This window comes from Rhinolophus hipposideros (genome assembly GCF_964194185.1).
Source record: "Rhinolophus hipposideros genome assembly, chromosome: 5".
NCBI lineage: Eukaryota > Metazoa > Chordata > Mammalia > Chiroptera > Rhinolophidae > Rhinolophus > Rhinolophus hipposideros.
This window is the reverse complement of record NC_138051.1, coordinates 74337606-74364534: the sequence shown is the minus strand read 5'-3', so window position 1 is coordinate 74364534 and position 26929 is coordinate 74337606.

Below are 26929 nucleotides of genomic sequence, written 5' to 3'. Positions count from 1 at the left end.
TGATTTTGGAGGCAGGGATCTGGATTCAAGTCCCTACTTGGTCACTCTGTGACCTCAGGCTAAAATCTTAGCAGCTTAGAGCCCCAGTTTCCTCAAATGTAAGGCAGGATGATGATGATAATGGATAAACAAACTGTGGCAGTCACACAATGGAATACTATATAGCTGTATAAAAGAATACGCGACTGATATACTCGTTACACCACATGGATGATTTGCAAAACATGAAGTTGAGTGAAAGAAGTCTGCCACAAAAGAGTACATACTGTGAGTCTACTTATATATGAAGTTCATAAGCAGGCAAGACTGATCTACACTGATAGGAATTTGAACAGAACAGAGTATATGCACATAAAAGTTCATTGAGCTGCATGCCGACGATTTATGTACTTTACTGTATGTAACTTATACCTCAAAAATAAAAACCTACAGAGTTGTTGTGTTAAATAATACATACAAGAAAAAAAGATGAAATTCAGTACCTGGCCCATTATAGGCACTTAATACATTGTAGCTGGTTTCTGTAATAGCAGTAAGTAACCTGAGGATGGTGACACTGTGCCCATCCCCTATTTATAGATGGAGAGAATGGATGGAGGGCAGGTGAGTAACTTGCCCAGGTGAAGTGGGATTTGAATCCCAGCAGAGCAGCTCTCAATCCTCCATAGCTTCCCACTACCCTAGAAAACCCTCGGTACACAGGTGTTTCTTCAGTGAAGCTAAATATACAGTAATCCAGACTCCAGCAAGCTGGCTAATTAGTAAATGCAATCATCCACCTCAGAAAAGGGTTCTTGTCTTTGCAGATTCAAAATAAATCTCTTGGTACCTCCTACACTTTGTGTGAGGTGCGGGGAGGCCAAGTTGGGGCCTAGCTGGGCTCTGAGGGGCTGGAGAGAGGAGAGCTTGGCTGGGTGGGCTAGCATCGAGGGGCCCTGTCCCAGGAATCCTCCATGGGGCCTGCTTGTCCTGGCTCTTCTTTCCCTAAGGTGGTTGGAGGCTGTGAGTTCTCCGAGGGCCTGGCCCAGCCTGTCTTCCCTGGCCCTCAGTCTCAAGGACGCATGGCAGCCTCATGTGGCTGCCATGGCACCACTTCCTCCTTCTGTTCCATTCCACTCTTTTGGGAAGTGGTTCCAGTTGCAGGGCTCTGGGAAAATGTTCTTAGATCCCAACAGAGGGAGATGCTCAGTTCAGCCAGTACATCTGGCTGCCCCAAGGCTCTAGGGGCAGGTTCTTGCAGGGCTGACCTGCAGGTGCAGTGTGTGGGAAGGGCCCATGGATTGGGGTCAGGCAGCAGGGCAGAATTTAAGAAGGTGCTCACTCTCAGGGTCATGCACGTGATCGCCTCCTTAAATGTTGCACCCGAGGCACCTCACTTGCCTCGCTCTCATTTCAGCCCTGTCAGGCAGGCTGGATTTATCACTCTCTGTGTGACTTTGGGCAAGTCACTTAATTTCGCTGAGCCTCGTTTTCCTCTAAGTATGGGCATATGAAGCATTCTAACCCTGCCTACTTTATAGGGCTGTGGTGAGGATCACATGAGATGGAGAGGAAGGAGATTTGAGAATGAAAAGACCTTGGGCAAAGATGTTATTCAGAGTGTGGGAGCAGCTTGCAGCTCAGGGTGACCGTGCCCTTCTTCCAAAGAAGTTTTAGTGGCACATCCTGGAACGTTTTGCTGCTTGCCCCATCCTCTGGATTTCCTGCCTCAGTCTTGTGTGGGGTGTATGTTGCAGGTGATTATCTCTTACATAATAAAAAAAATAATAAAAATAATTACATGATTCAGCATTTGTGGAGACTTACGAGGCTTGCCAGGCACTGGGCTTAGCCCTCCATTGCACGGTCTCACTTGATAGTACCTATGAAAAAGTACAGTAGTACCTCGGTTTTCGAACATCTGTTGATGAACATTTTGGTTTATGAATGCCGTAAACCGGAAGTAAATGTTTCGGTTTTCAAACACGAGTCAGAAGTCGAATATGTCACACAGCTTTCCCTGAGTGCAAGGTCCTGAGGCCTAGCTGTCAGCTGTTTTTGAATGTTTCAGAGCTCGTGGATTACGTTCGAAAACCGAGGTACCAATGTATTATCATTGTCGTGCGGGGTGACAGGCGAGATCTCTGGTCCCGCTCCCCACATAAGAACACAGGACATGGTGAGGCCAAAAAAGGAACCCCCGCGGAGCCATAGTCACACCACTATGGCCTCACTGGAGGCTGGATTCACACGACGTGTGACCTACTGTACGCTTTTCTGCCAACCGACCAACTCTCCTGGACTCCCCTCGACTCTCCTCGACTTCCCAGCATAGCCGCGGCGGTTATATTAGTGGCCAATGGCTCAATGGTTACAGCTGACGGCCAACTAGCCACAGCTGACGGCCATCTACTACCCGAGCCTACTACCCCAACATGTGAGGCCGAGAGCCTGGAAACTGCTCTCTGGGGCTCTGTCCCCACAATCATTAGACCCATTTTACAGGTGGGAAAAGTCAGGCTCAGGGAAAAGTCACTATGCTCATAGTCATACATGAAGACAGACTGGGACCCCAGTCTGTCTTCACCCCAACACTCAAGCTCTCAGCCCCCATACTCGACTTGAGAGGCAGATGTCAGATGTCACTGGAGTCAGTCAATAGGTCTGGGTTCTGATATTCGCTCTCCCTTGGGACTCACAGTCATGGAGGAGAATGTGTTTCCTCCCAGGCCATCCCTCCCTGCGATGTTTCCAACCCATCTTGTCACCCTCTCTGCAGCCCAGGGTTTTGGGGTGGTGAGCAGAGGGTGGCTTGTTTTATGCCTCTTTTATAAATGGGGAAACTGAGGTACAGTATGGCGATGGCAACTGCACTGGGCTCACCGTCAGGTGCAGCAGCTGCACTGAAACCAAGTCCCTGCCTCAGCTGTGCTCTGCGTGGCTACTGGTGGAGGGAGTCACGTTTTACTGCTCTGAGCTCTGTCATTCTGCCTGATGAGTGATGGAGAAACCTTGTGTAATGCAGGTGATTATTCTCTAATCAGCTACCAGCCTTATTGTCTACCTGAAACTTGGACTTTGGGGGCCTGCTCTAGAAGGTGCTGGATGGTGGCTGGAGTTGGTGTTTCTGCTTTTGGTGCTTTCTTTTCTGAGAGCTGCTGCCCATACTTATTGAATTGCATTCCAGCATTCCCCCTCCACCCAAGGAAGTCATTTATTCCTGCTAATGCAGAGGTCAGAGGTAGAAACATGGTACATTCTCAGAGCTCCAGGTGCAGCAGAAACCAGTGATGGCAGAGAAAGGAGGCTCTGCCAGTCAGCTGCAGCTACTGCCCAAATCCTCCCCCAGTTGCTTCAACCTGGAGGAAGGAGGGGGGCTGGGGCATTTCATTCGTTGGTTCAAGAAGATCTGTCTCTTCGGGCCCCTTTCTTCCCGTGTTACTGACCATTTTACTGCCCAGCCTAGAGCGCCCTGAGGCATTGCGAGTGGCCTTCTAGATTCAGGTAAGTGCTGAACTGTTTTTGACTTCCGTGTTGTCCCTGAGTTGTGCTTCTCCGCCTCCTCCTACAGCTTTTGTTTGGGTGTGGAGCAGGAGCTGCATCTTTCTGCACAATGCAGGACCCCTGCAAACCAAACAATGCATGTCACCTGGCCTCTTCAGTGCGTCATCAGATGTTTGGGAGATTTCTGGACTGCAGGTCCACATGAAAAAGGCAGTTAGGGAGCTGGGCTTTCTCTTCTTAAACATGCATTAAAAGCACTGCAAGATTGGAAGTCCATGCCAACATGCAAGTAAACCTGGGACTTTTACATTAGTGCAACTGCCCAGCCATGCCTAGCCTAGTTTGGGGGCTGGAGAGGGCATAATTTGCTGATGGACATGGGCGATCATTTCTTTTTTCTAACCTTCCATGTCCTTGTCTGTGAAATCTGGACTTGGACCCGATGAGTTCTTAGTTCTATGATTCCATGAATACCTTAGAAAGGAAAATGTACAGAGCCAAATTTCCTTTGCCATGCCGAATGATGGAGCAATGGAGCCAGCAATGTCGGTGCTCTAGAGCCCCGACTAGAGTTCTAGATGGAAGGGAGTCGTTGTGTCTTGTTAATGTCAGGTGATTCGCAGGGACAGGTCTGGGACTCTAGAAATTGGCTGTCAGACCCTCCTTTGACGTGGTGATTTGAAACACTTATGAACTGGGGGTTGAATGAGAACACATACGTCACCTCCTTGGTATGTTGTGTTTCCCCAAACACCCCATTTTCAATTAAAACACTGAAACAGCTGCCTTCTTTGAGGACTGTGCTTTGCATTGGAACATGCTCCTTAACACCCATTAGCTGACTGGTTTCTGTGGTGCTCAGAGAATGAGTTACTGGAGTTGGAAGTCCTGGGCAAGTAGATTTCAGCTCAGCTCAGGAAAGAACATTTTAACAAGCTGAGCTGGCCTTTGGATGTAGTGAATTTCCTGTCAGAGGTAATATTCAAACCATAGCTAGGGGCTTACTCCACACCCCCATACTCTTCCCCTCCCCAATCAGGGACCTTGCAGGGTGATTCCCTGAGACCTTATCCAAAGCAGCACTCCTCCTCTGTCCTCACTCTCTATCACATCATCCTGGCTTAGTATTTTAATACTTATCACTCTCTGAAAGTGTCACATTCATTTTTTTTTTTTTTTCTGGTCAGTCAGTCTCTTACCAAACTTGAAGGTAAATGTGGCAAAGCAGGGGCCTGGGTCCTTGTGCACTGTTCTGTCTCCAGCATTCCATCTCCTGGCACTTCAGCAAATACTGAATGGATACAAGTTTGCTCTCAGTGTAGCTTTGTCGCTTCCAAATCTATGAGCCCATCATCCTTCAAGAGCCTGGCTGCAGGTGTCTGAAGAAGCCATGGTGTCCCTCGGTGCATGGCGTCCTGCAGAACGAGCCCTGGGAATTGTATGTGTATAGTCTCTCCCTGGTTGTGTGTCCTTGGGTGAGTCACCAACCTTTTTTTTTGGTCTTGGTTGCTTCATCTGTAAAAAGGAGAGCGCTGGATTCAGTTATCTTCAAGGCTCTTTCCAGCTGAACTACCTTGTGATTCAAGTACTCTGTGTTTGCACTCACTCCTCTGTACTCAGACTGTTTATTCAACCCTCTTTTATTAGGGGTTCTAGTTCTATTAAAACAGAAAAATAAATTAAGTAGCCTTGGGAAGGGAAGAGTAAATATAAGTGCAAACGAATTATTTTATTCTGTGTAACAAATTACAAGGACTACAGCTAGACCTCAAGGGAACTGGTTATTTAATTAAATAATCAGTAGGTTAAATAGGGAGTGTAACCCAGGATACATGAACAGTTAAGGATTTTTTTTTCTCTGATATACTTTTGCCACCTGACAGTCCACTCAGCCTCAACATACTTAATACTTACTGATTTTAAATATCCTTTATAAATGGAGATTCTTTCTCCTCTCTGGATTCTCTAGCAGATGGCTAGTAAGCCTAGATGATTCCATTTTACCAGTGAGAAACAGTTTAAAGGGCTACACTGAATGGCAACAGTAAAATATCCTCTGTTGCAGGATTGCACTTTATGGCTGGCATGCGTTGACAGAGATGGTTAATTTTGCTGTTATTAGAAAAATTTAGGACTAGATCCTACATATTTCTCTTTGTGTGCCTGGAAGAGATTTCTTCTGTATCCTGAAGTGTTACCCAAATGCCATCCACCATAGCAACACATTCAGAATTACCTCTGTAATGAATCAGTTGACATGTAGATAGGTATTGGTAAGAGGTACTATGTGGTTCAAAAAGACATAAAATGTGATCCTCGTTTATAAAGAGTTTACATTTTGGTTGGGAAGACAAGACATAAACTAATGAAACCATCAATTAACAACACTGGGTTTGTACTTTGATAGCACTATATGCTGATACAATAAAAGACTAGCTGGAGATAATTAGAGGATTGTAGCTTGTGATATTCTGCTAATTGGGTGGTACATTTAGTCAACGAGTCAGAGGAAGGAGAAACTGGTGAAGGTCAGCATCCTTCTGGGGAGAGGCTTGCTTGCAGCCCCACTGGCCTGTCTCTGGGCGTATAGGAAAAACCATGCTACTGCTCTGAGCTGTAGCTTTCTAGGAATTCAATGTGAACAGTGCCCACTGGAGCTGTATAGTGTGGCAGCCATGCACCATGAAAAGCTCAGACTGCACAGTGCTCAGAGCCCTTGCCAGCTCAGGAATGAAGATTGGACGGATTGAGGATGTCACCCCCATCCCCTCCGACAGCACCCGCAGGAAGGGGGCTCACCGTGGTCGCCGTCTGTGAACAGGACTCCTCAAATTTCTGTTTTCTGTTAATAAATTGCCTTTGTATGAGCTAAAAGATAAAAAAAAATAATAATAATAAAAAAGCTCAGACTGCAGACACCTAAAGATGAGCAGAGAACAGAGAGGTCTTGATGTCATTCTGCCTGTGAGTTTGAATCAGCCCGAAGACCCATTAAAATGTACTGTACTCTACACGATATTTTTAAATATTTTGAGCCAACATTTTAAAATCAAGAGATTTTAAAATAAGAATGCAGTTTTCTGGCATCTCTTGAAACATTGGGATGTTTGGCCAGGTAAGACTCATTCCCTTGGCTTCCACTGTGGCATTAGTTGTGTGGATCTAAGTACTGTCAGTTTAAGACGTGGCTTGTACACTGTACCCTGCCCCAGGCCCCACCACTCCCTGTAAGTCCCCAGGGTTGCTTGAACCTTTTTTTCCCTAATAGTAAAGAAATGTTTCTCTGCGCTCATATCTCTCTCACGAATAAGAAAAACAAAAGTTCAAGAGGGCTGTTTTTTTTTTTTAAAAAAAAACACCAATAATGAAAAGCCCATTTTTTCATAGAAGTGAAGAGCACGCAAACAAACGCCAGCCATGTTGAAGGAATTTAGCCCACTGGCCTCGCTCATGTACATTTCTGCTGGGCCCTCTGCCAGAGGACTTTATGGAAAACACTGTAGGTTATATAACAGAAAGGCACTGCCTTAAGAGTAGTCATAATAGCTGAGGTTTTTAAGGGCTTATATGTGTCAGGTGTTACCTCACTTAACTTTTCCAACAATCCTTTGAGATAGGTACAGTTCTTTTCCCTGCCTCATAGAGGAGGAAACAGACACAGAGAGGTTAATCAACATGCCCAAGGTCACACAGCTACTTGAGGGTGGAGACAAGATTTGAACACAGGTCTGCCTGACCCCAGAACCCATTCGCACTTCTGCTTCTGCACAAGTGCATGCTGTATCCCAACACACAGAACAGTGCTTGTCACCTAACAGGCACTCAGTAAATAGCTTTGAATGTATGCACTGGACAGACAGCACCTGACCCCTCATGACCCAGGGCTATGTTTGCTGAACTTATTCCTCTGAGAACCACCACATCCTGCTGGGGGCTCAGTTTGGGCCTTTTGCCAGATCTGGGCAGGATAAGAGGGACAGGTGGGGACAGGCCAGGCTGCTCTACAACTTTCTCTTTCAAGTCTGGCTCTTCCTCTACCCTTAAGTTTTTCCTCCTCCACCCACCTTCACCCTCCAGACCAGGAGATGAGGCAGTTGGTGCATTGGAGAGTGAAGGAAAAAGCAAAAACAGTTGACAAAAATCAGATAGTGGAGGAATAGTTCTTTAAGCCGTTGAGGCCCTGTGAGTGGCTGTCCTGGGTGTTTGTGCTCAGGGGCAGTGGGGCTGGGATAGTGGGCAGTGCTGATGCAGCTGGCTCCCTGACTCGAGTGGGGGCTGCGGTGGGACACAGAGGTGAGGCTGATGACAGCTGTGGTTCTGTGGGGAAGCCCCATCTCAGTGCCCACCAGTCTTAGGTGCTTAAGCAGCAAGCCTGGAGTTAAGGATTTGAATGCAAGTGGTTTATGTGAGAGGTGACCCCAGGAAGCACCAATAGGAGAGTAGGGACAAGTGAGTCAGAGAAAGGAAGGCGATCAATAAAGAGTTTTTTTTATCAATCAAGTTAGTTATCCCCAGGGTTAGCTGGGCCTTGATCTTGCTGGGCCGATCTAGGAGCCAGTCAAGGACATAATACTTCAGAGACAGCACACTCAAGGGGGAAGGGAGCTGGGGTAGTCATATGCCAACCCCTCGGTCATGGGTGGGGGGCTGCTTGGCACTTCTGGCCTGCTGTGAGGGGGGGCAAGTGGGCTCTGATGGCCCGAGAGGCAGATGCTGGCAATTGGCAATTGGACAGGCACACACAGGCGTGGTGAAGGTGAGGGAATGTGGGTGAGGCACCAACTGCCTCTGCAGCTCCCCCATATCTATATAGTCCAGGCATCCTGTCTGGAGCCCAGGGTGCTTTGCAGAGGTGCTACACCTGTCCCACATCAATGGGCTTTTGCTATATAATAGACCTCCCCAGAACTTAGTGCTTTAAAGTAACAACCATTTATTTAGCTCCCAATTCGGTGGGCAGCCAATTTGGGCTAAGCTTAGCTGGGTTATTCTGATCTCAGCTGGACTCACTTGTGTATCTGTGGCCAACTGGCAGGTGGGCTGATCTAAGGTGGCCTGAACTGGGACAGCATGGTCTCTCATCCTCCAGCAGGCTAGCTGAAGCTTGTTCTCGTGGAGGCAGTAGTTCTCCAAGAGAATGAGTGTAAGTAGGCAAGGGCTCTGGAGGGCTAGGCTTGGAACTGGCACATCACTTCCACTGCGTTCTGTTGGCCAAGCAAGTCACCAGGCCTGGTTGGAATCAAAGGGTGGGAAAATAGACTCTACCTCTTGGTAGGAGAAGCTGCAAAGTGATATTTAGGAGGATAGGTACAGGAAGAGGAATGTCTGCAACCATGTTTACAAATAACCCACCACATGTCCCACATCTGTACGCATCTTGTGATCTCGTGGACAATAAAATCCAGTGTTTGTTCTACTCTTTTAGACATAGTAGGGGTCAGAAGCCATCTGGGTCAAGTGTAGAAACGTCTGTGTCCTACAATATCTCCTCACTGATGCTTTCTGATGTGTCTTTAAGAAAGCAGTTATTTCTAAGGGATACCATAGCACATTAAGTATTTTCTTACCGAGGCAGTGGTTCTGTGTGGGGAGGGGGAGCAAAAAAGAGCTGAGTGGCTTTAGAGAATGTAATGCATGGTTTTTTTTTCCTGTATGGCCAGTGTCTGAACCTTTCTCCGTGTTTAGGGAATCTCTACCTTCCTCATCCTGAGGGGTGGCAGCAGAGCCTGCCACTTGAGCAGACGAAAGCACCACGCATTCCTTTTCTCAGCCTCCCTTAGCAGCCAGGGCATGAGCCTCCGACCCGGGTTTTGCCTGTTGGACAGGTCTGTCCCTGGACTCAGAATAGGAGCTAGTATGTGAAGAAGTGGGGATCAGCACACTCTCTCTGGACGTTGTCTGAGTTCCCGGGACAGTGGTGGCTATGGGACTAGGGGCTGAGTTCAGTGTCCAGGGATAGTGTGCTGGTGGTGCTAGCCATGGCAGCCAGTCCCCATGGCAACGGTATTCTCTCGAGACAAGTCCTTTGGTGAGTTTTAGGGGAACTGCTTCTGGCTGCAGAGTCCCAAACTTGGTTCTCTAGGTCTCCCAGAGATTATACAAAGTATGCAGTATTCTTTTAATGAATTTTCATTTGGCTCGAACCAGCCGACTTTATTTCTGTTGCTTGCAGCGAAGAACCTGAAGTTGTATAGTGGCGGGTGGAGGAGGGACCTGTACAGAAAGAAGGGAAGAGGTTGACAGAAAGGAAAAACTGGTTCTACCTCCGTATTTTGCCTGAAGCTGGCCCCACTGGGAATTGTAAAGAAAACTGGGTAATTGCTTATGAAAGCATGTGATAGTTTATTCGTTTTTCAAAAAACAGAATTTCAGAAGATAACAGACTTGCCCCTTTAAGAAGCCGGTTGGAAAACCAGGGGATAACTGTCAGAGAGAGGGCCGGCATGGAGACCCAGGGATATTGTGTGCTTCCGGTTTGGAGCCCTGGAGCAGAGAAGGGGACACCTCTGTGGGAGGAGAGAGGTCACTGTGGAGGAGACTCGAAGCACAGTGATTGAAAAGACTGAGCACGAAATTCATTATTTTTCTCTGAAGAGTGGCTGGGGTTGGCTGGGGACATGTTGTAATAATGAAGTTGAGTCAAGAACACATAATTTGTATTTACTTTTTAAAAAATCTCTGTAGTGGCTTAGGTAAGAAGCATTTTTTTCTTTAATAGAAGGTATTATTTATAGAAGAAACATAGGCAAGTGGATCACATAGGATGTTACCGCTTCCCTTGGTTTATCAACCCTTCAAGAAAGTTTACTTTTGAGCTTAAGGAAAACTGGCAGCTACTTCAAGAGGAGGTGGCATCACCAAGAGGTATTGATTCCCCTCCCTCCGTAAAACGCAGAAGAAATACACTTAGAAAAAGCCAAGTCAAGAACTTTGCAACAGTGTATAATATGGCCCTGCCGTTTCCCTTGGGTGGGGCAGTGACTGTTCTTGTCAGACACGGGGTGGGGGGGCGACAGGTGCCCAGCCGTGGTCTGTTTCTTGGGCTGCCTGGGGCCACACCTCCACCCTTGGGTCACCCACCTCCCTGCATCAGGCAGCTCATGTTCAAGTGCCTTTGGCATGTCCCTGGCCTTTTCTCCTTCACTGCTCTTGAGTTACCTGAGCTTGCCGCGTAGAAATCCACTGCATTCTTTCAGCAACTTCAGGCTCAGAAGAGACAAAATCCAGGTGTTCTCCCAAGGTCTGGGTCTACAGAGCCAGACTGGACAGGGAGGAGAGAGACCCCAGGCCAACCTGCTTTCAGAGGAAGGAGGAGATCCTCTGAAACTCAGGCGCTAGAATTCTACGTGAAGAAAGGCTGCAAACCTCTGGCCCAACCTTGTTCCCTGGCGGTGTGGGTTTGCTGAAAGGTGAGGAATGCCTTCAATATTAAGACATCAAGTCTGCAGTGATTATAGTGGGAGATCTCTTTCTAACCCAGGGAGCAGAAACATTCTTGCAGTATGGGACCAGTGGGGTGTGAACAAAGCATGCAGATTTCAAATATTTATGAGTCAGGATAGATCTGTGTGAGTGGTCATCACCTGCAGTGCTCACTGTGCATCTTGGAAACCAAAGGGACCTTCTTCCTGGCTCTTGGTGCCACTGACTGAGGATCTTCAAATGGTCAACCAATCCATAGCCATTGTGAACATTTGTGTAGAAACTCTTCACCTTGAAGGGCTCTGATTTCATTTGCTCTTTGTCACAGTCCCCATTTTACAGATGGAGAAACTGAGGCTCCTAGAAGTGAAATGATTTGCCCAAGGTAATGGAGGTAATAAGGGGTGGAAACCAAGTCTTTTAATTCCAAATCTAATGCTCCTATCACAATACCCCACTATTAATCTGGAATTTGCTCAAATCTCACATTGAAATGATTTAGAGAGTTGAGAGTTGTCTTCCTACAAAATGTTATACACTTAAGGAATTTTTTCAGCCACATTTTTCAGAGCATCAACGCTGTCACGGTTAATTTTATGTGTCAACTTGGCTGGGCTCAGGGATGCCCAGATAGCTCGTAAAACATTTATAGTAATGTTTATTTCTGGGTGTGTCTGTGAGGGTGTTTCCAGAAGAGATTAGCATTAGAATTGGTGAACTTTGTAAAGAAGATTGTCCTCACCAAATGCAAGTGGGCATAACCCAATTTGTTGAGGAGCTGAATAAAACAAAAAAACTGAGGAAGGATGATTTGCTCTTTGTCTGAGCTGGAATGTCATCTCCTGCTCTTTGACATTGATGCTTCCGGTTCTTAGACCTTCAGACTCAGGAAGGAATTTACACTATTGGCCTCTCAGTTCTTGGGCCTTTGGACCGGGACCGGGACCAGGACTTACACCATTGGCTCCCCAGGTTCTCAGGCCTTCAGGCTTAGACTGAACTGTACCACTAGCTATCCTGGGCTTCATGCTTGCAGGCAGCAGATTATGGGACTTCTCAGCCTCCATAATCATGTAAGCCAATCCCTCATGATAAATGTATTTCTACATATCTCCCTATATCCTACTGATTCTGTTTCTCTGTGTTAGTCAGAATCTTGACTAATACAAATCCCAATTCCCCTTCCCTACACCATCAACCAGTGAAACCTTCTTACTGCCTCCAGCCTACATAGCCCTCTCCTACTTCTGACAGGATATGGCCAGTGTCTCAGCACTCTTCCCTCCCCCCCAGCACCAACTTTGGGTGGTTGCCTCACAGTAGGGTGTCAGGGAGCTTGAGAAACTGCAGGTTAACAGGCCCATCTTCTCCATGCGTCAATTTTATTGGAAAAGATTTTGCGGGGAAATGATACTATAATATCTATCTATCTACTAGGTAGGAGAAAGTATACTTTGAAAACTTTTTTATCTTTCAAATCAGTGCAAAGAAATTCTTGCTTATAGCAACGGTTTCCAAGCAGTCCTGACTCTTCTACAGACGGCTCAGTCCTGGGCAGGCTATATTATTTGTTGAAATACAACCTTCATTATCTGAAAGGCTCACTGGGTATCTCCCATATGCCCCAGGACAATGTACTGAGATGTTGTTTTTCTTGTGTATTGTTAGATAACTTTTCTTGTCTATCCTGTTAGGTTACACTCTCCTTGAAGCTCTTGTGGTAATAACAGCAAGTATCTACTATGTGCCAGGAGTAGGATGGGGACTAGGGTGAGGCAAATCATAAAAATTTAAGGCAGCACCCTGGTGCCAACCTTACACTGCACGACCCTGAGAGAGAGTGCCTCTGGACCTTAGACTTCTGGCCTGCCTCACCTTACCCCTGCCCTGGCTAGATTCATCAAAAGCATTTTCTCAGAATCCTCACAACAGCCTCATTTTATAGATAGGGAGAATTTGAACTGCATGGTGGGTAAGAAACGTGCACAAGTTCCCACAGCTGGTTCCGGCACACTGGCATTATCTCTTGGTTTTACAACAACGCTGAGAAGTAATTTGTCATGCATAGTATTGGTTCAGGAGAGCTGAGTGTTAACTTTCCAGGGATTTTGTGAGTCCGTTGTCAAACAGAGCCATTATTAAATAGCAAATTATACGAACTTATAATTAATTAAATAAATTATATTAGAAGCACATGTAATAAATACCCCCAACTCTTTACTTCCTAATTCTGATTCTGGGAGCTCCCAGATCAAGTGTCACAAAGCCCAAAGCTGTTCTAAACTTCAGATGGTGGGTTCCAAAGCTTACCACACCCCAAACAGGCAGGGGCCAGAATCCAGACCCTGCACACAAACCCTCCTGTGGTTCCATCCAAGGGCAAGGCAGAGACAGCTGCTGCTCTGGAGCAAAAACCCCTTCTCTGTAGGGCGGGAAGAGGCCGCTCCTCCCTGCGCCAGCCGGAAGCCACTTCTTCCGGTCATTCTCCAGGGCGGATACATTGTAGGACTCAGCCACAGAGTCTGCAAGGAAGAAAAACACCCGCTTCCCATGCTCCCAACTCGGGTGATGGAAAGCTCCAGGCTTGAGCTCCCTGAGACCTCTCTCGGGTCCCATAAGAAACAGGCTCCGCTGTGGTGACACACCTCCGTAGCCCAGAGGCTCAGAAGGGTTTGACAAGAAGGATATTGCTTTGATGCTAAGGAGACAGTGGGCTTGCAAGAGAGAACTTGGTTTTGGACACCAGACGAGCCTGGGTTTGAATCTCGCCTCTCCTCTACAAGCTGGGTATCCTTGGTTAAGTTCTCTGAGCCTCAGTTTTTCCATCTGTAAAATGGGGGAGCATCTACCTTACGGAGTCTCATGAAGTCATGGTTTGAAAATTAAAGAAATGTTAAGTGAATGAATACCCATAGCATTTGTATGCCAGGCATTGTGCTAGGCTAGGCAGGGAAGACTCCAATGGGGGTGGACTAGAATCTAGGACTCTGTAGAGGCAGAGAAACAAACCAAGAAAGAAGGTGATGTGGATGTAGTGCTGTGGTCACAGTGTGGGGAAGAGCAGGGAACATAGGTGGCTCCTAACTTGCTCTGCACAGGCACTTACTGAACAAGTAATTGCTGAGACCTACTATGTGCCTGTGAGTGTTAGGGGGGATGCAGCTATGAATACAATTCAGTCTTTTTCTCTCAGAAATAACACGACTAGGCAGACAAGTTAAATGACAATACAAGCAATTAAAGCCTTAAAGACTAAGGTACAAGAAACCATAGGGCGAGGAACATGGCACTTGATAACTGGATCACTTGAGAGGGACAGACAGCAGGGGAGACCTGCAGGTGAGGGGCTTCTGGAAAGGCCTGAGATCTTCATCTTATTTTAGCAAGGGGGAGGACAGAGGAGAGCCTCCCCCATTTGCTTTCTGCTGCCCCAGCTCTTTTTCCTCCAGCCCCTGCAGCTGGGGTGCGTCTAGCTCCACTGCAGGGCCCAGGACCGAAGCACCACCAGACCTGTCTCCACGGGACCCTGAAGGCAAGCTATGGCCCTGACTTGCCAGAGTGTCCCCACTGATGTCTACCAGGTGTGCTGGGGACAAGCCAGGAAACAAAGCTGGTACTTAAATCCTTTTTGGGGTGGGGGTTTGTTTGGATAGGAACCGGCCCTTTGTCACTCACCTATCCTCATCCCCTCCTGCCTCTGGCTCCTCTGAACAGATTCCATCTTACCGTGTTTCCCCAAAAATAAGAGTTAGCTGGACCATCAGCTCTAATGCGTCTTTTGGAGCAAAAATTAATATAAGACCCGGTCTTATTTTATTATAAGACCCGGTCTTTATAATATAATATAATGTAATATAATACAATATAAGACCAGGTCTTATATTAATTTTTGCTGCAAAAGATGCATTAGAGCTGATGGTCCAGCTAGGTCTTATTTTCGGGGAAACACGGTAGTTGAGTCAGGTTCAACTTCCTGGGCTGAAGAAATAGTTTCCGGAAGAGTTTGGAGATAGTGTGAGGCTGGCAGGTCAGAAAAGGAGCCTCCCCTCCTGCCTCTCGCCCGCAATCCCTCAGGCGCAGCCTCTGTAAGGCCCAGCTGGCAGGGTCATCTTGCTTTCTCGGAGGTGTGGGGTGTGTTCCTGTTGCTCCCCTGCCTTTCCCTGTGTGAAGTGAGTTTCTCTTAAAGCACATTTTCTGCTGTGACAGTGTGTTGGTGTTTGGGGACACAGCCTCTTGGCAGGTGTGTCCTATGCTTTACCAAGGGCCCCCTTTTCTTCCTACCCGGTGACAATAAACCCATAGTAAGCAATAAAAAGGATAGCGCGATGATATCCCACTTAACGATGTTCCATGCCCACATGGCATTAAAAAGGGATCTGTTTTTTACATTAGGGGTGTAAAACGGCAGATGAAATGCCAAGTTCGCTTAATAGTGTGGGGTGAGGTGCTCCCCAGCACAGCCCCTGTCCCTGCTATGGTGACACCTGTATCCACAGGAGCATTGTTTCGTGGCCCTGCAGAGCCTATCCTCATATGGGGGTGTGTTTTCCCGATGTGCATTTTCATGTTACGGATCACATGACTCTCGGAGAAAGCAAAGCATTTTGGAAGACATAGGCTGACCACCTCTCTGCTCCTTATGCTGGGGATGGGAAGGGAAGCAGTAAGGACTGGTGATGAGAAGTGTGGGCTCAGAAGCTAGAAAGCCTGGGGTTCAATCCTGACTTGGCTCCTTGGCTCCTTGCATAAATTTAGGGAAGACACTTGACCTCTTTAACCTTACTTAATATCCTCATCTGTGAAATGCAAGTAATAAAAGTGAATGTCCTCGAGCAGAAGTTACTTGGATTAAGTGAGGTCGCGTGGTAGTTAGGAGATGCATGCAAGGGCTTCTGCGCCACTTCTTGCGGTGTGACTGGTAATATCACCAAAACTGAGGTTTGCTCCTGCCTGTGATGGCGGTTACCGGCTCGATCCAATTGTCATGAATTGGAGGAGCATCAGATGGGATCTCTGCATGATGAGAAGCACTTGTGAAGTGCTCAGTAACCATTGGTTTTGGTGGTGGGAGCCGGCTGGAGTGCGGGGAATGGGGAAAGGACAGGAAGGTGATATCCTTTCCCATCAGGCTCTTTCTGTGTTTCTCTCAAGAAGCCCAGTCCTGAGGTGATGAGCAACCCCCTTGAGGCCAGGCAAGTGCTACTTCCTCCATGGTCCAGCACTCCCCGGGGACCCTCCCTGCTCCTTTGCCTGATCAGCCAGGGCATCAGTCCCACTGGGTGGGTTCATGCCCGCCAGCCGCGACAGAACCACACTCGTTTCTCTGCCTCTTCAGTTTGGAAGCTTCAACTCCCTGGCTCTGGGACCACCTCCTCCTACGACCTGGCTATGTTTTCATTCCTAACCATCTTTGCCAACCCAGAGCACTCAGATTCTCGTCTCCAGAAGAACCCCACACACCTCCCACCGCCTTGTTGTATGAGGGTTCATTAAGTGTCTGTCACTCACAGAAACCAGAGGCTGATATCAGATGATTGGCCAGGGCTGTTCGCTCAGCCCTTTTCTGAAAGGCACATCTGGGCTGGTTTTCTCGGCTCTCAGCAACATCAGCGCTCCTCCACTGCCTGTCTTCTTGGCCACTAAGGGTGAGTACACTGCGGCTGGTGACCAGCTGTGTTCCATCTCCTGGGGACAAGCAGGGAGCTGAGGCCACAGTGGACAGCCATGTCTGAGAGGGGCCAGAGGGAAAACAGCCCATCGGATTGTTGGGCTGCTATGAAGCCTCCAGCCCTGGAGGTCTTTCACAAACAGGATAGAGTTTCATCCCTCTGGAATGTGTTAGGGCAGCAAGGCCTACCCGTCCTCTCTGCCCAGATGAAATTCATCTTCCATGAAGGACTAGGCTCCACTTCCGAGCCTCATAGAACTCCATGAAGTACACAGAACATCGAGCACCACTCATGGGTTCGACTGCCTTGAACGAGTGATTTCTCCAGTTATGTGTTTCTTTAACTCCCTTGGAGGCGAGGACTATGTCCCATTGATACCCGTACCTCACTTACCACAGTGCCGGATACTTATTATCTCCTGAGGCCTGATAGCAGTTAGGTGGCTGCCGTTAACAGGAGAGCAAAGCTTGAGAGGATGGGTCACAGGACTGGTAGGTTCTGAAGAAGCCGTTAAAGGCCTGGAATTTGGGGTGCTGCTTAAGGAAGGTAACTCCACAGTGGGGCAGGGCAGTGGGACTCAGAGCTGGGAACAGCGAGAACATAGCAGCTAGAGGATAAAGGGCTGTGGTAGAAAGAAAAGGAAGACAATTGACTTACTTCACACTTTTGTTGAGAAACATCCCTGGAGTCTCCTACATAGCTTCTCTCTTTGTGTCAGTGTGGGGTTCAGACCAGGTAGGCCTCTGCTGACCTCTAGCTGGATGGGAGGAGGTACAGGGGAAGCATGAATGAAATGTGGCTTCAGGGGGTCAAATATATGGTGATGGTAGGAAAACCAACGCTGGGTGGTGAGCATACAATGTGATACATATAGATGATGTATTATAGAATTGTACACTTGAAACCTATGTAAGTTTTACTAACCATTGTCACCCCAATAGATTTAATTAAAAAAAAAAAAAAAAAGGTGGCTTCAGAAGACACGGGGACTCTGAAAAATGAGCACCCTGGCCAGCAGGGGCATGGGGAGATGAGACACTCAAAATGCCAGACCACAGGGCTTAGTACAAGTCTGGGGACGTCGCCAGGTTCTGTGTCCTTAGGGAGAAACTGAGTCCTGGGGTTGAAAAAGAGGAATAATAATAATAATAATAATAATAATGATAATAATAATAATAATTTTAATTATAACAGCCATGACAATACTGTACATTTGTGTGGTGTTTCATAGTTTACAAAAGGCTTTTACATCTGTTAGTTCATGACCTGGGAGAGGATTGAGGAATTTCATTTGCCTCCGCCCCATATACTCCTGGGAGGGCCTTAACCCTGACCCCGCCCTCTGTCCTTGTTTCTGGGACTGAAGAGTTGTACTGGGTTGTGCAGTCACATGCAACCTGGCAGCAGGGTGACAGGAGGGGATGAGGCTCAGGAATGGTTGCCTCTCCCAGCAGCCCTTCCACCCACCCTTACTCTCTCCCTCTTCTTTCCCCAGAGACATGCCCCCACACCTGCCTTACCTGGATTTCCTCTTCCTGTGTCTCCCACAAGAGAGGAGCTCTGGGCTGGGGTGGGGAACAAAACTCCTGGTACCTCGTTGACATCACAACAGCCCCTGTTCCTTTCCTCACCTGTCCTACAGACTAGGTCCACCCATGGCTTTCCATCTTGTTCTGCCAATGGCTCTGTGGATCGCCAGCCATGTGAGGCAAAGGGCAGTCAGTACTTGTCTCCCACACTGACTCAGGTCTTAGCCTCCTTCCTGCCAAATGGCACAGATGGCAGCCCCAATCCTGGCCTGGATAAATGCTCCAATATTTCCCCATAAGCACACCAATCTTTTCAACTTGAGAATTCTAGATTTGGAAACGCTAGCCAACACCTACAGCCTGACCTGGAGTGGCTAGGGAAGGAACAGAGTCAAAAACAAAGGTGTGCGGAAGCCCCAAAGACAAACGTTTTTGACAAGAAAACGGGGGCATGCACTGAAAAGCAAGAATGGTTGGCCACAGGGTAAAACTGCTTCTCATGTAAAGATGAGCTATAGCTGGGCCAACATGAAACCCTAAACTTAGAGTGTAGGATGAGGAAAAGTCACCTGGGCACAGACGTACAGGTAACGTCTGGCTACATATAAGGCACAAATAAATTTGATGTGTATGACTATGAGCTAACAAAATCGACACATGAGGAAATGGATATATTTCATATAACTAGTGGACTCACCTAGAATTTTCAGGTTAGGATATATAAGTGTGAAGTAGATGTTCCACCTATTAAAAAACTTGACATGACAACCCATATCTACCAGACATTGTCCTTTAGGAGTCACAAAAAGAAGGTATGGGGAGCTGTGAGTGTGACAACCAAGTCCAATAAAAAGTCTTATGGGAAGGCCTGTGCTGTACCAGAAGAGTGGTAAAAGGTCCCTGCACTCTACAGAGAATTTAATGTCATCTACTGAAATTGGCTGATCATTTTTCTCAGTGAGAGTCAGTGGGGAAATAGAAAAAAAGAAATACCCAACATATAGTCAATTTTGCTGGGACGTATCTACTGTGCAAAAATGAAGTCAGTGGTTATACTGTGGTAACTACCACAAAATCTTGGTGGCTCATGTTAACAAAAGTTATTTGTCATTTTACCACATGTCTGTTGTGTTAGCTATAGGTCTGTTGAATGGTTTTCATGCCTGAGCTGATGGAGGGACATTGGGACTTTTTGATTTGGGACACTAATGGTTTCATAGCAGAAGGAAAAGAGACAAACATGATGAATCACTCACTGATCCTTAAAACTCTGGAAGGGACACCTGTCACTTCTGCTCACATTTCATTGGCCAAAGCAAGTCATCTGGCCAAGCCTAACCTCCACCACCGCCCCCCTCACCCACCCAGGAGAGGGAAGTAAAAGCCTCCTCTTCTGAACAATAATAAAGCTTACCACACAAAGGGCCTTAAAGTTAGTTCTGCTTTAGGACATACTGGGGTCCAGCTACACTCATTCTTGTGAGTTGTAGGTACCTCAGAACCCAGTTGCGGACAACCATCTCAGGATGGAGTTATAAACCAGTAACTAGAATAAAAGCTCTACAAGGGACGAGTGTGGGTCTATTGTGTTCACTGGTGTATCCCCAAAGCCAAGAAAAGGCCCTTCAACATACATTTGTTGCTGAATGAATTATACATGGGTTTAAGATGCAATTTGACACTTCCTGCCTCAGCCAAGAAGTATCTGTGTCCCACACTCTGATATCTTTGGGTGTGGAAATGGACACACTCAGAGAACCCATAGCTCTTGCATGGAACCCAATGAGTTGGGACTTCACTTTCTGCTTTGGGCTGCTGTGTTTTTCGCCTATTTTGGTCTAGCTCAGTAGTCAGCAAACATTTTCTGTAAAGGGCAGATATTAAATATTTTGGGCTTTACAGGCTGTATTATATGGTCTCTGTCACAACTATTCAAGTCTGTTGTAATGTGAAAGCAGCCATAGCAAATATGTAAACATTCCGAGTGTGGCTATGTTCCAATAAAACTTTATTTGCAAAGACAGGCAGAGGGCCAGACTTGACTGGTGGGTTGTAGTTGCCTACCCCTATGCCTCTAGCTGGTTGAGGCAAAGCCACAAGGCTGGCTTTTCAAGCTCTTGCTTTCTCCAGTGTCCCTTTCAGGACCGCTTTAGGGTCATACATTTATCACTCTCATCTGCATAAAATTAAGTGCCACAATATCGTTGTTTTGATCCTCCTGTCATCTGCTTTGAGTGTTTAGGACTTGAGTTTATCTTCATCCAGGGAGCATGTCCATCTCCAAACTTCCCTGACCTGGCCACGTTTTGAATCTCACTCTGCTGTTGTAAATCTCAGGTGCTTCACTCAGTCGGTGCCCTTATCTGTCTGGCTTTTGGGGCATGAATTCAGTCTGCTGTTTGACCTTTTCTAAGGGACCCCTGGACCATTGTGGGGGAAGAGAAGGGCCTGCGGTTGAGTGAGTCGGGGAGGAGCTCACATCTCCCCTCACGATTCAGTTGGTCTGAGAAGTATAGAATCTATTTACTTAGGGCTGTGGCTCAGATATTTTCATTTCATGGAACCTGATGCCTCAGACTCACAGATTTTTTTCAGGCTGGAATGCCTCTGGTGTAATATGACAGTCTGGAGAGTATTAGCCAGCCACCCCTTCTTTCTGGGTCAGTACCAGACTTATGTAATTAGAAGTCCAAAGAGGAGACAGGCAGACAGTCAGACTCACCCCAGCCAACAACCTTCCCCCGCAGCCCTCTAGCTGGTTGTACTGAATTTTAGAGCAGGAAGAGACCTTGCACCTAATGAACTCTTGTCCATCTGATTCCAACTGGATATTTGAACATCACGCAGAGCCAAAAACAACCCTCTTTTCTATGGTGTCAAAGCCAGAACTCAGGACCCCATGGGCACTCCACATTCTGCAACTAACTTCCAGACTGCTGCCCACCACCCCTCCCCATCTCCCCCAACAAGAAAACACATCTGCAACCCCATCCTGAGGGATCTGGGAGGGAAGGAAGGAGGGAGGAAGGAGCCTCCCCAGTGCAGACAATCTGAGACTCGGCCTTGACTTGGACTGTGAAGATAGGACTGCCTCCCCTCTCCATCTGGCGGGGAGCAAAGACCCCAGGGAGCTCAAGCCACGTGGGAGGAAAAGTTGGCCAGGGGAAAAAAGATAAAGGAGAAAAGGGGAGGAGTCTAGCCAGCTCCCATCTCCTAGCTGTGGGTCCAGCCAAGTGGCTAAGCTGGAGAAGGAGAACTGATAACAGATAAGGGTGCTTGCTTTCCTGTGGCCTTGTTTACACAAACTTGGGTTCTTGCTGCTGGTCCTCATGGGCGGGGGTGGAGGAGCTATGTGGGTGGAGGACAGTGTGGGGTTCCTGAACTGAGGCTTGCTTTCAGCTGGCCAAGACCTGGGTGGCTTATAGATCTCCCCCTTACCGCCCCTGCCCCCAGACTTCCTAAAAGAAGCCAGCTAGGCAATGGCTTGAGCTGAAATACAAGACTTTCCACACTTGGAGTGGGATCTGTCACCCAAAAAGCAGTGGACATGGCACCTCTGCCTCTTACCTGGCCTCCTGGGCACCTGGGAAAAGATTTCCAGCCACATCAGAGCCTTATGGTAACATGCTTAATTAAGCTAACTCAAGAATCCCTTGCCTGGCTTTTTCTCCACTGACTTCCTCAGCCTCCCTGAAAGATACTGAGTCTGAACTGTACTGTATTTGAGGAGCTGAAAGGATTGCGGAGCAATTGCTAGGCACCAGGTGCTGTGTGAGGAAATAGGCATAGAGTAATGAACAAAATAGACGCAGTCCATGCCCTCATGGAGATGAAAAGCAATTAAGTGATTATGTGAATCATGGGCCAAGACAGGATGTGCTATGGAAGCATATGGCAGGGACCTGACCTTCCTAATTGTTGGGAAAGGCTTTCTAAAGGGTGTGCACGATTGTCTAGACAATCGAGAGGGGTGGAGGACGAGCATCGCAGGCAGAGGAAATACTGCAGATGAACGCACCGAGGAAGCAAAAGGATGTGGGGTATTCGGGGGGGAAAAGAAAATAGTGGTGTTTCATGAGACCCAGAGGGGAAAAAGCAGTAGTGAGAGATGGGGCTGCCGAGGCAGCCAGCGGCTGGATCGTGCGGGTCAGATAGAAGGAAGAAGGGGGACCTAGAGGGAGAAATAGAATGGGAGCGATGGTGGGCTCCCTTAGTTGGGAAGGGAGGTGGGAGGACTCCAGACTTTCCTCTGTAGGGAAATGGGAACCACGGTCATCTCTGTGATGTTCTTAGATGGTAACTCCTAGACCAGAAGTCTTGTCAGCCTTACCTGGTTGCCGTCCAGTGTCAGTGCTCAGCAAATTCTTGTGGGTTTGGAGCTCCCTCCCATGGGTGTGTTCTTCTTGGTCTCAGCCTCATCTGTGGCAGGAGTCTGTCTGATCCCTCAGTCAAGTCTTGGATGGTTTAACACTAGCCTGGCGATGTTGTCCTGGGTGGTCAGCATCTCTGAAGAAGGACAGGCAAGATCCAGATTGAAAGCTGAGCTGCAGCTCATCCAGGTAGGGCCTGAGTCCTCTGCAGCTGTCTCCATCTGCCCACCATCCCATCTTGCCCTCGTACGGTGGCAGTTAGAAGGATCCGGATCCCCTTGCTGATGGCCAACCCAACCCTTTCATGTGTGGAGTCACCCCCAAGACCCCTAGTAAATCATCTGTTTCTTCTCATCCCTTCCTTTCATTATAGCCAATGGTTGTTGACTGCTTGTCGACACTCTGGCACTAGCACACAGTAGGTATCTTCACTGGCTCATGCTTCATTCTTCGTCCAGAAAGTCGCAGAACAGGTAATGTTAAGTTTAGAGGCTCCAATATCAGACGATTGCGGTTCAAATTTTCTAATGATCTCAGTGATTTCCTAGGGGAAATCACTTTTGCACCTCAATTTTCTCATCTGTAAAACAGGGAATAATTGTACCTATTGCATAGGCTGTTGGTGGAGTAAATGGGAGAATCCTGTAGAAGGCTTTGTGCACAGTAACTGGTCAATGAATATTAGTCGCTATTGTTTACACACATCAGCTGCTCACTTTGGAAATAGAAAATTTTTAGGAAGGAATATGTTTGGTATTTTTTTACTTAGAAGGTAATGCAACAATATTAAAGATATCTACCCTAACAGCAACTATTTTTACTTTTTATATTCACTTCCAGTATTTATTGTGAGATCATAATAAAAAGACATCCAGAGAGCTTTATGCTTTCTTTTCATCTACTCTGGCAAACCTGCTATATATAGACTCAGGAAATGACCCTGTTGTGTGCGATCCACCCACACACCCAAGCCAAGAGGTGAGAGCCCTGGATTTATATTCCTGTTCCATCCCTTCTGTCTGGTGTGATTGTGGGTATGTTTCTTAGCATCTCGGAACCTGTTTCACCTCATCTGTTAAGCAGAGATAATAATACCCTTTGTGGGTTATGGGAAGTAGCGCTAGCATGGGCAAAGTGCCCATGTTATAATAGAGGATTAGTGAATGCTACTTCCCTGCCCCTCCCTCTGATTTAATATGGGGTTCAGAAAATGGGAGGTGCCAAGGGGTTGTTGCCACCAGGCTGGCCCAAACCCACCTCCAGCCTTCCCACAGGAAGCCCCTAACCTACCTGAGGTGACAGGGACTCAGCTCTGCCTTAATGACTGGGGGTCAGTCAGGCTCTCTGATGCCTCCACAGGAAAAGGAGGGGCTATGCCAGCTTTCCCAGGGTTGCCTGGTCAGCTGGCCTATTGGAGGGGAACTGGGAGTGGGATAAAGCAAGGGGAAACCTTTTCCTGAGAGCCCTTGGGGGCTCCATCCTCTGTGGTCAGGGTGGGCTGACAGCTGTGGGGGAGAGGGAGTGGGCTGTGTGGGTGGGGGAGCTGGGATTGCAGAGTTCAGAAAGGGTTGATAGAATGAGCCAGGTACAATGAAAGAGAAGATTCCATGACAAAGAGGGGGGCTCATTAAGTCAGGCTGGTGGGAACAATCTGGCTGTTACCCAAATCCCCCTCCAGTCCCTCCATAAAGGGCCTTTCTCAAATTCCAGAAGAATATCATGTTAATAATGAATAATTGCTTATATTTGTGGAGCACTTTACAAAGCATTCTTTTCCATCCATTTTCTAATTTCAACCTCACAAAGAGGCAGAAAGCGAGGCAATATTCTTATTTGACAGATCAGAAAACTAAGGCTCAAAGGGGCTAAAAAACTTGGCCAAGTTCACACAGCGACTGAGTTGGGATGTGAAGCTAGGCTGCCTAGTACCAAGGTACCCATCACTGAAAGATGAGTTGTAGTTCTTCAGGCAACTAGTGATTTGGTCCCTTGAAAAACTTAGAACTTCCCTCATTACAATTTTTTAAAACTAAAAGTGTTATCTGGCCCTTATTCCCTTTCAAATTCTTCAGCTTCTTTTATGACTGGAAAACTGAATCCCCGTGTGGAGAAGCTCTCCTGAGCACAGACATGCAATACAGTACCCTGTAGCCAGGGGCATTTATAGCAGCTCTGCAGGGGGGTTTTCAGAGCTGCTTGTTAATAGTGACTAGTTGAGGCTTCCAAACAGGCTGTCTGGACATCAGCTGTCACCAGTAGGATTAGGGGCCTCCTGTCCATTTAGTCTGTACCTAAGAACCTGGACCTCGGGAAGCCCCCTTTACCCCCTTGGGCCTCAGTTTCCTCATCTGTAAATGGATGAAACTTGTTCTCCACCCACCCCCATCCGTCATCCCAATTACTTTCACTGACTTTCTGTGTGCAGGTTGATGGAGCAGACGTTTCTTGAATTCCTGGAAACCAGTCCAGCTCTGCTATTACTAAACAGTGGCCCTGGACCCATCACTTGGCCTCAGGGTCATAGTTTCCTCATGTGTAAAATGCGGGGTGAGGGGTTGTGGGGGAGCTTTCTAGCTCTAAGTTTCTCTGCAGAAGCCAGTCACCAAGAGCGGGCTGGGAAGTCTGGTAGGAAGGTGAGGCCTGGGTGGTTCTAAATGAGAGGGCCAGGGGAATGAGCAAGGGGTCACAGACGTCAGTCAAGGGAAGGAGTCAGGGGACGGGGCCTGGAAGGGCAGACTTAGGAGTTGGGGGTAGGGAGGAGGGAATCAGGGCACCCTCTCAGGCCTGACCCATCCTACTAGGCCACCTCAAAAGAGGTTCTAAGGCCCCGGTCCAGCCTGGGAGACCCTTTGAGGAAGGCGGAGTGTCATACGGGGTGTCATGTGGGGTCTCGGCTCCTGCTCCCTGCTTAAGAACGCAGGACATGGTGAGGCCAAAAAGGAACAACCACAGAGCCATGGATAGGGGAGTCATACCACTATAGTCTCGCTGGTGGCTGGGCTGGAGACACAGGAACCAGGAGCCACACTATCCGCAACCTGCCGTCCATTTGTCTCTGGCCACCAACCTCAGTTGCTAACTGCAATCTGCTGCTCTTGCTAGCTCAGTTACCATCTTCTTGCTAGCCCTCCATTTGCTGCTAGTGTAGGCACGGCAGTTATATTAGTGGTTAATGGCTCACTGGTTACAGCTGATGGCCAACTACCCACAGCTGATGGCCATCCAGTCACAGTTGATGGCCATTTACTACCTGAGCCAGCACCTTTCCACTTGAGGACGAGAGCCTGGAAACTGCACTCCTGGCTCTGTCCCCACACAGAGTCAGCTACGTGACACCGAACACTGAAAGGGGCTTCTTTGACTGGCAGGCTTGCCTGGCCAGCTCTTTGCTAAGCAGATCTGTCTGAGGCAGGAGAGGAGAGAAATCCCCCATTTGGACCTTGCTGTGGAGCACAGCCGAGCTAGCATGGACTTAAAACTAAGTTTTCTGGGCAAACAGTATCTTTGCTGTCTGATGTTTGGATCCCAGTGCGGAGGAAAGGCGGAATGTATAGGCAGCCAGTTGTGCCCGGAGCAGCAATGCTATGCTATGATGGGGCAGGCCAGTGAAGGGGTGTGGGAGGCAGGCCTGCCTGCAGATAACGGCCAACCTGTCGGCTGTCTGGTCATGGCCCATCAGGGCCACTGCCTTTCTTTAAACAAGTGTCCTGGAGCCACCTCCAGTCCCACCGCTTTGAGAGACCTAAAAACGCATCTATTCTTTCTTAGACCAGGGTGAGAGTGGAAAGGGCGTGTGGCTACGGCCTCTTGGCAGATAATGGAACCTGAATTTCAGTTCTTTTTTTTTTTAATTAATTTTTTTTTAATTGGGGAACAGTGTGTTTTTCCAGGACCCATTAGCTCCAAATCAAGTCATTGTTTTCAATCTAGTTGTGGAGGGTACAGCTCACTGGCCCATGTGGGAATGAACCGGTGACCTGGGTGTTATGAGCACAGTGCTCTATCAACTCAGCCAACCGGCCGCCCTGAATTTCAGTTCTTGCAACTCACTTGTGGTAAATCCAATCTCCCCTCCATGACTCAGTGTCTCTATTTTTCAAAGTAGTTGCCTATGGTCACCTCTTTCATTCTGGCTCATGAGGGTACCAGGAGGACACATGAAGTCATGTTTGTCATAGAGCTGTGGGTCCTTAGAGAGACCCTAGGAAAATATGGAGGTTTGAAGTTCAAGAAGAGCCCGATGGTATTTGTTATTACTCATTAGGTCTTGGCCACTATGCTGATCCTAGGCGGGACGTGGTTAGCCAGGCCCAGACGAAGCAGGAAGCCAAGCTCACACTTCCTTTTTTCTCTAGTACAACCTCAGAAACCTGAGTCTCTCAGCCCTTGGAGTCAGCTGATACTCCTTGCCCAGCCGCCAGAGTGAAGACGAGGGTGTTGGTTTCTGCATCGGGGG